General features: G+C 43.6%; 1 protein-coding gene across 1 annotated transcript in view; it reads left to right on the forward strand.

Moving 5' to 3' along the window:
* Positions 1 to 3,511: 3,511 nt before the first annotated feature.
* Positions 3,512 to 14,995, forward strand: part of TET3 (tet methylcytosine dioxygenase 3) — a 62,129-nt gene continuing 50,645 nt past the window's right edge. The window contains exon 1 of the mRNA XM_056860544.1: positions 3,512 to 3,579. The gene's annotated coding sequence lies outside the window, so the exon portion shown is untranslated. The remainder of the gene's footprint in view (positions 3,580 to 14,995) is intronic.

Consider the following 14,995-nt stretch of genomic DNA (forward strand, 5'->3'; position numbering starts at 1 on the left):
TACCTCACAGGTTGTCTGTTGGGGGGAGGGGAAGGGAAGGTGATTGTAAGCCAGTTTGATTCTTCTTTAAATGGTAGAGAAAGTCGGCATATAAAAGCCAACTCTTCTTCTGCTGCTTCTGCTGACGTATCTGGCCCTCGTAACAATTCAGTTCGACACCCCTGCTTTAAACGGCACTAATCCAGCTGCATTGCAGACACATGCAGTGACTGACGGGGAGAAATGGGGATGGGAGCCAGCTGCAGCAGCAGGCGGAGTGAGAACGGGTGTGTGCAGACCCTGTTCTGACTCGTTCGTACCCGGCTTGCTGCCGCTGCCATACTAGGGGAGCATTTTTGCACTCCCGTGTATATCCCACCATAGTCTTATCAGATATCCTTGGACAAGCCACTCACTTATTCTCAGTTTCTCATCTGTAATATGGGGATAATAGTTCTGATTTACCTTGAGTGACTGTTATAAGAATTGCAGCTAGATAATGCTTGTGATATTTTCGGTCACTAGAAAGCACCATATGGCTGCTGGGGTGTATCAAAGCCACTCTATTCAGCAAAGTTTGAAACCTTCCTCCAGCCTGTGGAGACTTCCTCCAACTTAAGAGACTCTTCCTTTGAACTTAATGTGTGTGTAAAGTGCCATCAAGTAAAGTGCCATCAAGTCATAAAGTGCAATCAAGTAAAGTGCCATCAAGCCAATTTATGGCAACCCCGTAGGGTTTTCAAGACAAGAGACTAACAGAGGTGGTTTGCCATTGCCCTCCTCTGTGTTGCAACCCTGGTATTCCTTGGTGGTCTCCCATCCAAGTACTAACCAGGGCCAATTCTGTTCAGCTTCTGAGAACTGACAAGATCAGGCTAGCCTGGGCCATCCAGGTCAGGGCTGAACTTAATACACAATGCTAAATATGCTTCTTCTTGGAATACATGCAGATCTGGTGAGAACTCTCCTGGTGTACCACTGTTTTTGAAGAGGTACAAAGTAGGTAGGATGATAACTTAGTTGGTCCTTAAATTGTTGTAGGAATGTTTGTGGCTTCCTAGAGGCACCTGGTTGGCCACTGTGTGAACAGACTGCTGGACTTGATGGCCCTTGGTCTGATCCAGCAGGGCCTTTCTTATGTTCTTATGTTCTTAATGTGAAAGCTTTGGAGTTTCACAGGATTATTTTCCAGACAACTATGTCTGCCTTATATGTTGATGGCCACTGCTCCAGAGTTTCCTGTAAAACTTTCTCATCTGAGCTGAATTCAGCCTCTGGCAAACACAAACAGGTTCCACAACCAGTTGACCTGAGTCTGCCGATCCTAGCAACATGCTGGGTTATGAGATGGTGAATTCTTTTAGAGCAGGCAGCTGATTTCGATCTGGGAGTGATTTCTACAGATGATGGGACAAGTCTGAGCAAATTTTGTAGGATAGAATGTGCCTGGGTATAGAGGTTTCCCTTTATGAACACAGTGCAATGTAATTTTGAATGTCTGCCTGAATGTACCTGACAGACTGAGAGGATCCTTTGAATATGCTGAGCAAATGTGTTTGGAAGGTAGGTGCCACCCTTCCGTTTCTACTCTGTTCCTGTAGAAGTCTTTGTGCACAAAAAGGGGTGTATATTTTGGATGAGACCCTGATCCTCTTGCATTGCCTACAAAATATGCTCTGTCGTTCTGAATTCTGCTTCCTGCCCCATCATTTTACTATATGGAGCAGAATAAGTAAGAGAATAAGAAGAAGAGCAATGAGAATATTTTGTAGCATTCTTATGAATAGCTCTTTCAGGAGATAATTGTGTTACCTCCATGGATTGCAAAAGTGTGAGAGGTCAGTAAGGAACTGCAATCACTTGTCAAATTCCTCCCCACTATTTAACTGCACTCCGGTTTTTATTTGTGTGCTGCTGGAGGCAATAGATGAGATACTTTCTTTTTTTCCCTTTCCCCATGTTCTTAGACCAAGGTCTTGAATAATAAAACCATAAAACTTAAATAAGACCCATCTTTAAAAACATCTCCCTTCGTCTTCTCTGCAGCCTCCTTTTTTTTTTTTTTTTGCTAGCACCTGGAGGTTGGCAACCTTATTAAGAGAAGAGTTCTGTTAAGTTACTGTAGCTGCAACATTGGAGAGAGAAATGCCTACCTTCTGTAAATCAATGGATTTGAGAACCTTAGAACTTTATCAGTATTTGAATGCAGGCATATAGATGACAATTGTGTATTGGCACTTGTGTATGGTTTCTGTAGAAGGCACAATATTTTAAGATGTCTTCTTTTCTTAGGTCCTCCCAATCAGCTTTCTCAAAGGGCCAACATATTTATTTACTTACTTAGATATTTATTCCCTGCTTCTTCCCCCGTGTGGACTCAAAGCAGCTTACAAAATCTCCCTTCCTCTAGTTTATCTTCACAACAACCCTGCGAGGTAGGGGTAGGCTGAGACAGAGAGTAGTAATTGGCCCAAAGTCACCCAGCAAGCTTCCATGGCAGAGTGGGGATTCGAACCTGGGTGCTTCAGATCCTTGATTTGAACATGTGCTGGGGAACCACAATGGCCTCAGCACCCTGGCATGTGCTTCTTGCATAGTTGAGATGCGCATCTCTCTTTTCTCATTTGACGCATGTAACACCAGCGCAACCAGAGTAAATGCAGACACTGCAATATACGAAGTTGCCTTCCTGGGTTCTGAAAAGTGCCTTCTTGCTTGCAGTGTGCAGGCACCCCCATCCCCTGCATTTCTGCTGAAATTGACCATAGAATGTGTTCATGCAGGAGGAGAACCTAAGTCTCTTCCCCATCCGTCGCGGAAGATCCTTTTCTCCAGCTGGTGCGATGGGTCAGTAGACCAGCCTGTCTTTGGCTGCGCTCTCCGGCAGGTGAGAGCTCTGGAGAGAGGCGGCTGCAGCAGCCAGACTTCAGCCCTCCCTCTCTGCCCTCCTCCTCCTATGTGCTGCTAAGCCTGCAAGGATAGGCTTAGGCTGGGCATGCATGTCACGTCCACCCTGTTTGTTTCTTGGGGAGGGGAGGCGTGGGGGGGAGGGAGAAGGGCTGAGAGCTCAGCAGTATGATAATGACTCTAGCGTCTGGCAGAAGAAAAGCCCCTGAATGCACCAGGGTGTCTGTAACGCGGCTTCAAGTAGAATGAGGCAAGATGGCTGCTTGGTAGCCGCGATGGATTCGTGCTGGGGCTGAGGAGGGCTGGGGTTGGTCTTCTTGGGGGAGCGTGGGGGCAGCAAAGGAAGCTGGCCAGCCGAGTGGGAAGGTGCGGGAGAAAGGCTCAGACAGGTAAGAAATGGATTCCTTTGGTATGTTGATGTCCAAAGACCTTTTAAAATGCAAGGGTTCTCCCCCCCTCCCTTTCTCCTCCTCTTCGGAGAGGATTATTCTAAATGGAGGACGCACATTTAAATAACCCACTGACGAATAAAGCCTCTCTCCTCTGTACTGCTGGACAACGGAGGTCTGCAAAGAGAGTTTTGGACTCCAGCTGCTTTTTAAAACAAAAATATGTTGATAGGTTCCTTCTTTGCAGGTGGAAATAAAGGACAATAAAGAAACCAGGGAACAGGGACGGGTGCCAGCAGGAGAGGTACCATTTCTTCTCTTTTTTTTTTACGACAAAACTATTGAAGGGGATTTGGGGGAGGGGGGAACTGGACCACCCCTGAGCAAAGGACATGGCAATTTAGTATTAAATCTCTGAATGTCTGAGCCTTGCCCCCTCCTCTACACTTGTTCATGTGTTTGGTTTTTTTGCTGACTAGTGGTGGGTTTCTCTGGGTATACTTCCTCTTTTGACAAGGGGAGTGTTTCATTGAAAGATAATTTTTTTTAAATTCCGGGTTTATGACAGAGAAGCAGGGACGTGGGCTCTTCCCTCCCCCAAGTCCTGAGTATGGCTAATAAAATTAGCAAAGAGGAGCCTTGCATGCTTTGAACCAGGCATGACGACATCCTGACGTAACCATGGCAATTGTCTTAACCTTTCTGTAAGGTGGCTGGAGATGATAGATGCGCGGAGGAGGTATAAAACAGCAACTTTGGCTTACTTAATTTTCTTTTGGGGGGTGCTTGCATCGAAAGGATATTTCAAGGGGAAGGTGCATTTAGTTTCATCATTGTGCTTGTTCAAGACTGAAGCCCCTACCTTGTGTAATGCTGCTCCAAGCAGAGAGTAACTTGACAACAGAAGACCGCGCTTTCCCCACTCACCCAACGCAGTTCAGTCTCAAGGGCTCTTCCATATCTGAGAGTAGCTCCGTGGGAAAATCTCTAGGAGTAGGCAGTAGTGATGATGAAATACTACGTGCAGCATTACGACTTATGTTGGTGGGTGTTCTTGGTAAACAGAAAATGAAAGGGGGGGAATAAATCTGAGAGGCTGGTTTTTGGGAACAGTTTGTTAAAATGCAGTGCAGAACTCATAACTTGAGGACAAAAGATTTGCAGCCCTACAAACAGTGTGGGGAGAAATGAGGGTAGCATCCCTATTGTCAAGTCATACTGTGTTCCCGGGGCTTTGTCTTCAGCTAGACTGTCACTGTGCCATGCTATGAGGCTTCCATTTCTGAATGAGTAAAGACCACCCCATACTTTTTGCCACTGGAAGATTCTGTCTGATCTGTTCTTGGGACTGGAGGGGGGGAATCATTAAAGGGATGAAAGCTGGGGCATCTCCCTTGATGCTTTCAGAGTTTCTGAATATTCCTTTGTCACTGTTTTAATTCACTATGGTGATTACATCTCCATGTTTTCAGATTACTTAGTTGCATCAATAAGGTGTTTGGCGAGGCCAGTTTAAGGAGGTTTGGAAATGCTGCTTTGAAATTTTGAAAAATGGCTAATCTTGTAAATAAATAACTAAAAACATGTATGTAGCATTTCAAGAAAAGCAGCACAGAGAAGGGGGAATATGGCAGTTCCTTTTAAAATTGTGGAATTGATCGGGTGCTCCCAAAAATTTGTACAGTGCCATACAGTAGAATTGAAGACTTCTTTTTTTGGCTGAAGCCGTAAAGTAAAGTAATTTCTTATTCTCCCCTGCCCCTCCCATACTGGGCAATAGGAGTTGTAGCTGTTTGAAGAATTTGGAAATCCATCAGGGTATAATGCATATGGCTGGGCCCTGGAGCACTCATATGTGTATCCAAAATTTGGCTGTGTAAAAAAAAAAGTTTGATCTTCCTTTTTACATGGAACATGGAAAAAAGTTTGATCTTCCTCTTTAATGGTCCTATGTTTTTGTCCAAGGTTAGCTGAAATGTATTGACAACAACAATACAGTATTTAAATCATGGATTTAAAGTGTCCAAAGTTCTACATGCATGTGTTCTTAATAGCCCAATTCTAAAACCCTTCTACATCCATTGAAGTCAGTGGGCTAAGAAGGATATAACAGTTTTTAGGATTGCACTGTTAGTAAGCCTAACAATAACCTAGCTGGAATTATTATCCCATTTTACAGGTTTCAGGAGGGAGAGATGCTGGGCTTTCTAGCAGACCATCTAGTGAGTTTGTGGGTGAGGTGAGACCAGCTCTTCTGTTGTCCTGCTGAGGCAACAGTTTGCTGGGTCAGGTTCTGAGACTTGCATCTTAATTTTCCTACTGCAAGATAAGGCACCAATTATTTTTTTAAGGGGCATGAAAATTTGCAGTGAAAACTGGCAATTCGTTAGGCTGGCCAGCCCTGGACTTAATGGCTGAGAGCTGTTTCTTTGTACTGACCCAGTGGCGGATTAGAATCCACAAATGCGGTGTTACATATTGCAATGGCAAAAGTCAGACTGAGGAGTCTCATTTTGCAAATGTTCCAGTCAGAAGGGCTCTTCTGGAAGAACTGGGCCCAGCCCAGGATGTTTTTTCCTGCCCTGTGGAACTGCTTTTCATGATGAAAGACCACATCGTTCTCGGAGACCTGGTAAAGTATCCCTAGGGGTGTGATGGCTTTGTTGGTGCCCTAAAAACTTTGCTACTCTAAGCAGCTGTTTAGGTTCCTTGGGTAGCTCCAGCCCTGATAAGAATGCTTTAAACTATGTGTATTACTTTTATGTCTGATGTCAAAACAACCCCCTCCCCCCAAGAGACAAGACAAGGAAGATAAAGGAATATCATTTAAAATTGCCTCATCCAATAGAGATGGCAAAGGGGCTGAAAACAGGGGATCACTTTTATAGCATCTCTGCTGTCATGCACCGAGAGATTTGGCTATGTTGATGAAGACTTATACTGTTCTAGTGTCACAGAGGGGCAGGGCAGGCTGAAGGGTTTTTAGCTGCTATTGGCTAAATTCCATCCAGAGGAGGAAGACTTTATAAAAGGCTAAGCTTGCTGGGGGTTAAGTGTAGATGAATGGGGAAGGCAATGGCAACCCAGCCTGTAAACATAGTCTGCCTAGTAAACATCGGGATGTGAGGTCACCCCATGGGTCAGGAATTACCCGGTGCTTGCACAGGGGACTACCTTTACCTTAAGCAGAACAAGCAGTGCACCAAAAAGACAAACAGCCAAGGAAGATGGGTCTGTTGTGGGGAATGGAAGAATGGGGGGTGCACATGGGCAAGCACTGAAGAAGAGGGCAGGGATGAAGTTCACTTATTGATTTAAAATGAGTAACCAAATCTTGAACTCTCTATATAGTGATTTTGTAAAAAGGTTAACTTGCACTCCCGTTTGCATTCAGTCTGAAGAATAACCATAGGCTCTCATTATCTGTGGGTATGGGGTCCGTTTCTGGATCATTGCAAATGCAAAGTCTGTCAGTACCTGAAGGTGTGTGTGTGTAAAGTGCCGTCAAGTCGCAGCCAACTTATGGCGACCCCTTTTTGGGGTTTTCATGGCAAGAGACTAACAGAGGTGGTTTGCCAGTGCCTTCCTCTGCGCAGCAGCCCCGGTATTCCTTGGTCGTCTTCCATCCAAATACTAGCCAGGGCTGACCCTGCTTAGCTTCTGAGATCTGACGAGATCAGGCAGGGAGTGGCAAAACAAACCAAATTCCTCGCAAGATGTAACAATGCAGTAATTTCGATGATGCCTTGGTTGGAGTAAAAATAGGCTGGAGACCTCATCATGTGGTCGATCTGTGAATAAGTGCAGTCATGAGTCACGAATCAGTGAATGGCGAAGGTCGACTGTACTTTTCTGAGTTATAGGGGTGGGGAAATGATGCTACATGAATTGGTACCCTCTGGGCTGACTGACTCAAAAGCAAGCCTCACAAAGACAGAGAAGAGGAGTTGGTTCTGTTTTGACTTCGGGAGTACAGTCCTCTGCACAAAAAATAGAACTGGATCCTCCAGAACTAAACTTTTAGTTATGTGGAAGTTATACTGCAAATGATGTGATGCTATATTTTTTAAAAAAATATTTTATTAAACAAAATACTGCCAGTATTTCTTGTTGCACATTTCCATTACATCTGTTATGATTATGGTGTACAATAAACCATTTCTGTTGATCAAGTTGTGTTATCTGGTCTGATTTGTTCTTGCCCATAAATGCCTGTAATAAACCAATTTAATAATTACTATAGTTTGTCAAACTCTACATAACCATTAAAGGTAACAGATTCTTTTTCCAATACATTGCTAAAACAGTATTCACTGTTATCAACAAATTGCCCTCAAGAGCTTTATTCGGTTTGAAGTAACTCTGGAGAATTACTAAAGGGTTTAATTACATATTCTACCCACTTACATATTTCTTCTTATCTGCTACAAGCCTACCCAGTGCACAAGAAAGGAAGGAACCTTCCCAAATTGCAGTGGTCCCTTCTTGCCATTTTCTCAGCTTGAGAATCTGTGGAAATAAGCTACATTTAGTAACAGTCTAGTACACTTAACAAAGGAGAAGTGGACCAGTCATTTTAGATAAACGAATAGCCATCATTGTATCTCCTGAATTATCCCTTTTGAATACCTTTCAGAAAGATTCCTGAAAGCAGGCAGGGGAAACAAAGCAGTTGGCTTTTATCCACTGAACACCCTTCCCCTCCACCGCCAAAGTCCTATCCTAGAGCAGACCAGGCAAGAAGGAACCACTACAATTTGGTATTAAAATTTGCAGATTGATTACTAGGTAGTTTGGGTTTCAAGACAGATGTGTGTTTAGTTTTAGGAGCTTAGTTTTCCCAGGAAGTGGATGGTGGGAGTCTTGGGGCAGGCTGGTGAGGAGATGCAAGGTAAAGACATCACCTGCCCTGAGGCAGCTTCTTTACTATGGTTGCATGGAAGAGAGGAATTGTGACAACCTAAACCCATCCAATGTTTTGCCCTCTCTCAGATTTTAGCACATATTAATCCAATAGGTATCATTTTTTTCATTGTGGCAAGGTCACATGATTTATGTTGGTGGTGTAATCCTATAGAGTCAGATCATCGATCTGGCAGGGGCTCTCCCATGTCCCAAGTAGGGATCTTTCCCAATCTTTGTTCCCTGAGACCCTTTGAATTGGATGAGAGACCAGAAATTGTACCTTGGGACCTTGTGTATACACTAGCCACTGAGATAAAGCTCTTGGATATGGAGCGGTGGGAAGAAGCGGGGAACCGGTGAGGGATGAAGCCAAGCCATTGGATGCAAAACTAAACATCCAAAGTTCCTGCATGTCCAAGAGAGGGTGTGTGCATGCACTCAAGATCAAAGTGTTGTTGAAATTGCAAGTGGTCCTTTAATTCTTCAGTTCAGGGAGCTTCCCTTTTTGCAGTCCCACATGAAGCAAGTTTGTATGCATGACAAGCAAGCATGTAGGAAAATGTTCACAGGAACCAGATATCCTATTTCTACTTAAAGGGCAAGTTGGAACTCAAATGAATGTGCATATAAGATGAGCCCTCCTGCCTATGGAGCCAGACTGTCCCAAACGCAAAACTTCATCAATTTATTTATGCACGTGCTTTGATTTATAATTAGGACGGAGTATAAGCTGCCATTCTGTCTACAGAAATGGACTCCCTGAGGATCTTGGATTTCATCTTTTTAAATCTAAATTTCTAGTCTATATGTTTGAGAAGGTATACTTAAAACGTGGGCAATGCTTGGTGGACTCTTGAAAGCAAGAAGCGTTGCTGACTAAGATTTCTGGTAGCTGGGGATGAAGCTTTGGTGCCCATTGTAGCTTCTCACAGTTTCCCATCCCTTTCCTATGATTAGTAGCACAATGAATTATACAACGTATCTTGTACATTTCTGTGATTTCCTTAAACAATGCAGGTCAATGAGCCCAATTAGACAACTTTTTTAGTCCATCAATGTCAATGCAGGGTAGCAGCATTTCCTTATCTTGTGTATCTCATTTCACCAACTTTGTTCCCATTTTACAAGTAAGGAAACTGAGGCTATAGGAGTGATTTGCCTGAAAACAGATAGTTGGAGAAATATGCAGGAAGTATGCAGGAGTTATCACTGATGGGCAGCTTCTGGCTGCTGTTTCCTCTTACTGTGTTTAAATGTGTCCCATCCTATAGTCAAGTTGACTACAGTTGGCTTATGGTGAGCAGCTCCTCTGACTTTCTGGGAGTTGTTCTGGACCGAATGAGCTGGTAGCACTATTATGTTTAGTGTAGGTGTGTTGAAGGGATTAATATTTTTGAATGCCCTCCCCTAAAATGCTCCCTGTATGTAGTAAATGAGTGCATCAAAGAAGGTGTGGTGTCACTCTCCTTCTGATGAGTTTATTGCATGCAGGGTGTTTTTTTTTTTAAACCAGAGGAAGACATTCAGTAGTATGGTACCCATCACCTGCAGTCTGAAGTTAGGCAGTCCAAAATTCTGCAAGCTCAGTGTACCCTTCTAGCTGTCCTTGCATGTAAATACAGCCAGTCTCAGTAAGTGTGGAATGGTCCTGAGCCATACGTGTATCTTCTTTTAAAAAATGTTTGAAACATATCTACCTGACATTTTTAATACAGGTAATTTTACTGTGTATTTATCTTGTGTGGAACCTGTGCCTACATTTGGAAGATGCTGATGCATACATGGAGAGCAGGGTGGAGTCAGGTTCCAGTGGAGTCTCCCAGTCAGGCTATGGCCAGATCCAGCCCTGCTTAGCTTCAGCAAGCTATCTTTTAATGTTCCTTCACGGTGTACGCTATGCCCCAGAAATATTCCCTTTCCAGGTGTATATCTGGATTCAGTATTGCTACATGCAACAGTATTTGTTGTTGCAACAATATAAAATGAAAAAAAGCTGCAACTAGTATTTTGTTCACAGAATTGTCATCCACATTCCAGCCATTTTGTTAAAAGGAAAGGAGTGGGAAAGGGTTCCTTTAGAATGTTATATCTACAGCAAATCAGATTGTATGTATCAAGGGAATGGGTTTCTCTTCCTGTCTTCTCATGCCCGTTTCCTAAGGCTGCCCTTCTGATCAAATACACAGAAGGACATTGGAAGTGGCTGTACCTAATTTTAGACCATTGAACAATTGAAGGAGCACCTTTCCCTCCCCCACCCCCTGTCTGGAGATGTGGCCGCCGGATGCAGTCGGCAGCCAGAGCTCACAACTGGATGGCAGTGCCTGCTCGCACGTGGCTTTTTAGGTTTACAAACATTGCAGGCTGTGCGTACGCATCTCCATGAGTCAGCAAACCCTGGCACAGTAGTGGGGCTTGCAGATTATGGACGGGAAGCGGGAAGGTTAGGTGGAAGCAGCATTTTTTCCCTTTCCCAGGTTCATTCCCTGGGATGATGGCAGCACCCAAATCTGCCCTGATCGCAGTGTCCTTAGTTCAGTGGGCTGATTTGGAAATGCAGAAAGGGATCAATGGAAGCAGTGTTGCTACCCAATGGTGAATATGACTCCACTTCATGAAAGCGGTCTGTTGGAAGCAGACCAAGTTCATTTTTCTCCCTTTGCATGGGAAGCTGTTTACCCTCCTCTTTTTTCAACGTTAATTCCCATCGTTTTGGAACATAATTCTTGGAATATGGGAGTATATGTGGAATAATATACATTGCATAGTAGAACCTATTCAAAACATCCTTATGAGTCATTCTTTACGGCAAGAAAGGCAGACTAAAATGTTATAAAAATAAATGTTCTTAAGTTTGTGTATGCATATTTTAATTGACAGATTTTGATAACAGTGTTGGAAACTGGTAATGTTTTTTTTAATGGGATTTAATAGCTTCTGGCTATTACATATTTTGCTGTTTTTTCTTTGTTTGTTTTTGTTTTCCCCTGGAAAAGGGAAATGAGAGACTGGAAAAGGGAAGAAGCAGAGGGGGAAAGGAGAAAAATGACATGTGTAAGAAGAAGCCTGACCAGTTGGGAGTCATATTAAATTGTGTCCCTTCTTACCCTCCCTTATAGAAAAGGGAGTGAGGAGAGACGAATCCAGTTGGTGCTTAGTGCTTGAAGGACGTGGCCTGGATCTGCTGCGGGCTGCATTGTATTTTATTTGCAGCCCAAAGCTTTAGTACATCAAGCGCATGCAGAGGCCCTCGTCTCCCTCCCGCCACTGCAGCATTGGAAGAGTGCTTCTTTCGTCTGTGCTATTTTTAGACACCCGTCTCCAGGCATTAATGGCGAAAGGAGTGACGGCATCTGTCTCGTGCGTGAGCAAGATTTCCCTTGCAGCTCATAGTTGTTGCTGTGGCACGTGGGGGCAGGAGGAGAATCGGGAAAGCTAGTTCTATGGTTTAGCTGGGACCTGCCCCCCATCTCAAGGACAGACTATCTTTTTGGTTCTTTTTGCATTGGTGATGTTGACTGTTTAAATTCGTGATCTGCTTGGAGAACACAGTCACATACCAGCTTTCTCTTAGGAGGCAATATGGCTGTTTTGAGAAGGCAGAGGAATTCTGCTCACAGCCGTTTCTAAGGCCTCTTAACCATATTACTTCTTAAAATGCATTAAATGCAGGTTGCTTAGTTTCCAGCTGCATTTACAGTTGTGGCTGACCTGCACTGAACTCTTCTGCAGAGGTGACCTTAACATAAGGCAAGGTGAGGTGGTGTATTCTAGGGCTTGTTCAGGAGAATGTACTGGATGATTGTGCCCCATAAATTAGTAGTAGGAAGGGAAGGAGGTGATGTGATTTGGATTGTGCAGGCTTGGGCAACAAAATATCTTGCACCAACCCTGCCCATTATCACATGACAGCTAAAATGTGGGTTTGGAAGCTGCCAAAGAATTTCAGAATGTTTGTATCTCAATTAATTATGCCTTTTAGTAACATTAAGCATTTACAGAATGCAAATGTATGCTTCACATACATTAATCGGAACTGGGTTCCAGTTTGGAATGGTTTATACAAGCATATTTGTTGTTCATGCACATTTATTTCAGAGGCTGGTTCATACATGCATACTCCTTACTTCATGGCTGTCGTATGTCTTGAATGTGAGAATGGGCCATCACAGATCTATTGCCACTTTCATAGCACAGTGCTTTCTGTGCATTTTTCACATTCTCAGCTGCCGGTCAACTGCAAGGGTACAGCAATAAAGTGGCATTCACCTGTGTTTGAACCATACCCAGGGGAGGGCCTGACAAGGGAGGATAAAGTCTCCTTTACTTTTCAATAGTCATGGAGCAGATGGAATTTTGGGAGCAGATGGAATTTTGGCAGGAATTTCTCACTTCCACGCAGCACTGTGGCTTGACAATTTGTACCTGCTGCACTTCCTCTTCTGCACTACTGTTAAAAGGGCAAGGGAGCTGCTACATCCTCTCTTGTGTTGGGCTACCCTTTGTGATCAGGGGTTCCATGCAGGCTCAGGCTTCCCATGATGTAAAAGGGTAATAATGGGCCCCACTGCTTTTCCAAAGTAGCAAAGCAGGTGCAGCAAGACAAGAGGCTATTTCGAAGGGGAAGCCTTTTCCATCCTTCACTCAGTGCCACCTTAGGCAGCTGCAAAGGCCAATGAAGGGGAGGGGTCTTATTAAATGGGACCATAGTTGCTGTTGGTGAGGTATCTCTTGACTTGCTGATAGTCGCAAATGTGAAAGCAGCGGGTATTGGAGAAACCATGTGAAACTCATGCAAGTCACTGAATGTGGCATATCCAGAAGCTATCATGAGAGGGAAAAGGACCATCAGGGGTGTGTGTGGGATCACACTGCAACTCACCTCTTTCACTCTTTGGGGCTCTTTCCCCAAAGCTAGTGCGGCTTCTGGAGTGAATCCTGTTGTTGCATGCATGCTTGCACATGGAAAAAAAAAGTTCCATCAGGAATTGGATTCCTGAAGGTCAGGATTATCAGTGAACAAACTGTAGTGAACCATTTACATTAGACACTTTCACAGGGGTGCACCCATGCAAACCACTCCAAGACAGGTCCTTTGGATTCTAAATATTGCATCGGAACTGACCCCAGAGTGCTGCCCTGCTTAGGAGGAAACCCAGAGGATTCTCAGTCAGGGTGGATTAATTTAAATAATGATTTAAGCCTGCTTTCAAAGAACAACTTTTGATTCCTATCTGCTTCTGGCCACATTTCAACTGCTGGTGTTGTCCTTTATCTCCCTAATAGCCCAGGGTCCAAAATACTGGCTGGAGCGTTGCAAACTTCAGTGAAATATCTTCAGATCTAACCCTAGGACTGGGGAGGCACTGAATCCTAAATGGGATGGAACTGTGTGTTTCTGATCACCCCTAGTTTTTAATGCTGTAAATTGACCCAAGGACTCAGATAGTGTTGTGGTAGAATATACCGTACATTTCAAAATGAATTAATAATAATTTAAAAATCAGCATTCTTGATTCTTGCAACATTATCTATTCTAGTTTTTTTTTGGGGGGGGGTTGGGAGAGGTAAGCAGATGGTTCAGACTTGGGCACAAGTGCTTAAAGCCATCTTGGTAATTTCAATTATTGCAAAATATGGCTACTTGTCTTTAAAGAACGCTGGTATGAACGCATAATGGCAGTTCCAAAGTATATTTATTGGGTGCTTGTTTGTTTTTGAGCTCATTTTAAGGTGCTGGTTTTTACTTTTCCAAGCCCTTCATAATCTGGGGCCCACAAATCTCAAGGACCATATTTCCTGGTATGAACCCATATGCCAGCTTCATTTCTTCTGGTAGTGTCCTATCACACCACTCAGTAAGATCATTCTTGGCCTCCTTTTCCATTATAGCCTTGTCCATCTGGAATGTCTCCCAGAGGAGGTGAGACAAGCACTGCCTGTGGATATTTAGAAGAAATTGAAGAAATAGTTTTCAGAAGGCTTTTTGTTGAATGAACATGATTGTGATGGGCAGTTTCCGCTTTGTCAATGGATTTGGTGATAATATTTTTGGCAAAATTATGGTAAAAGGTATGCTTGGGGGAAGGTGTGTGTTTCTTTATTATGCTGTATGTATATATCTGTAAACCGCCGTGTCCACATTTTCGGGTAAAATTGGGCGATTCCTAATTTTATTGGCCTTGGTGTAAACATCTACTCAGTATGGTCAGTTTCTGTTTTATCTTTTATCTGGCATATTAGCCGCAAATAAAATTTATTATTTATTTACATTTTTTAGGGGAAAAGGTAGGATTTGAATAAATAAGGACTACATACAATTCCATATGTTCTCTTGGAAGGAACTCCAGCTTGGGAAATTCCTGGAAATTTGGGAGTGATAGGGAGGGAGCTCATTGGGAAAGTGTTGCCATAGAGACTGTCCCCCGAAGCTGCCATTTCCCCCAGAAGGGGGGGGTTTGATCTTTGTAGTCTGGGGATCACTTGTAATTCCAGGAGAACAGGTCCCATCTGGATGTTGGTAACACTACATGTAAGTGGATATAAGGTTACTGTGTTTCTGGAGGGGAAGGTTTGTGATAGAAATCAAAGAAACTTCTCTCTTCTTGAAGGGCTGGGAAAATAAAATAAAAAAAACTATTTGTTCACACTTTGATTCCACAGGAGTCTCTGTGTTAAAGAGGTTACACAGGTGAAGTATAAGGAAGGGTAAGTGAGAACTGAGCAGTTTTCCACATCTGTTCATTCATGTACTTCAATGGGGTTGCCAGCACAAGTCTGACAACTGGCAGGAGACTCACCGCTGGGAGGAGCCT

The sequence above is a fragment of the Euleptes europaea genome, chromosome 14 (assembly GCF_029931775.1).
Source record: "Euleptes europaea isolate rEulEur1 chromosome 14, rEulEur1.hap1, whole genome shotgun sequence".
Lineage (NCBI taxonomy): Eukaryota > Metazoa > Chordata > Lepidosauria > Squamata > Sphaerodactylidae > Euleptes > Euleptes europaea.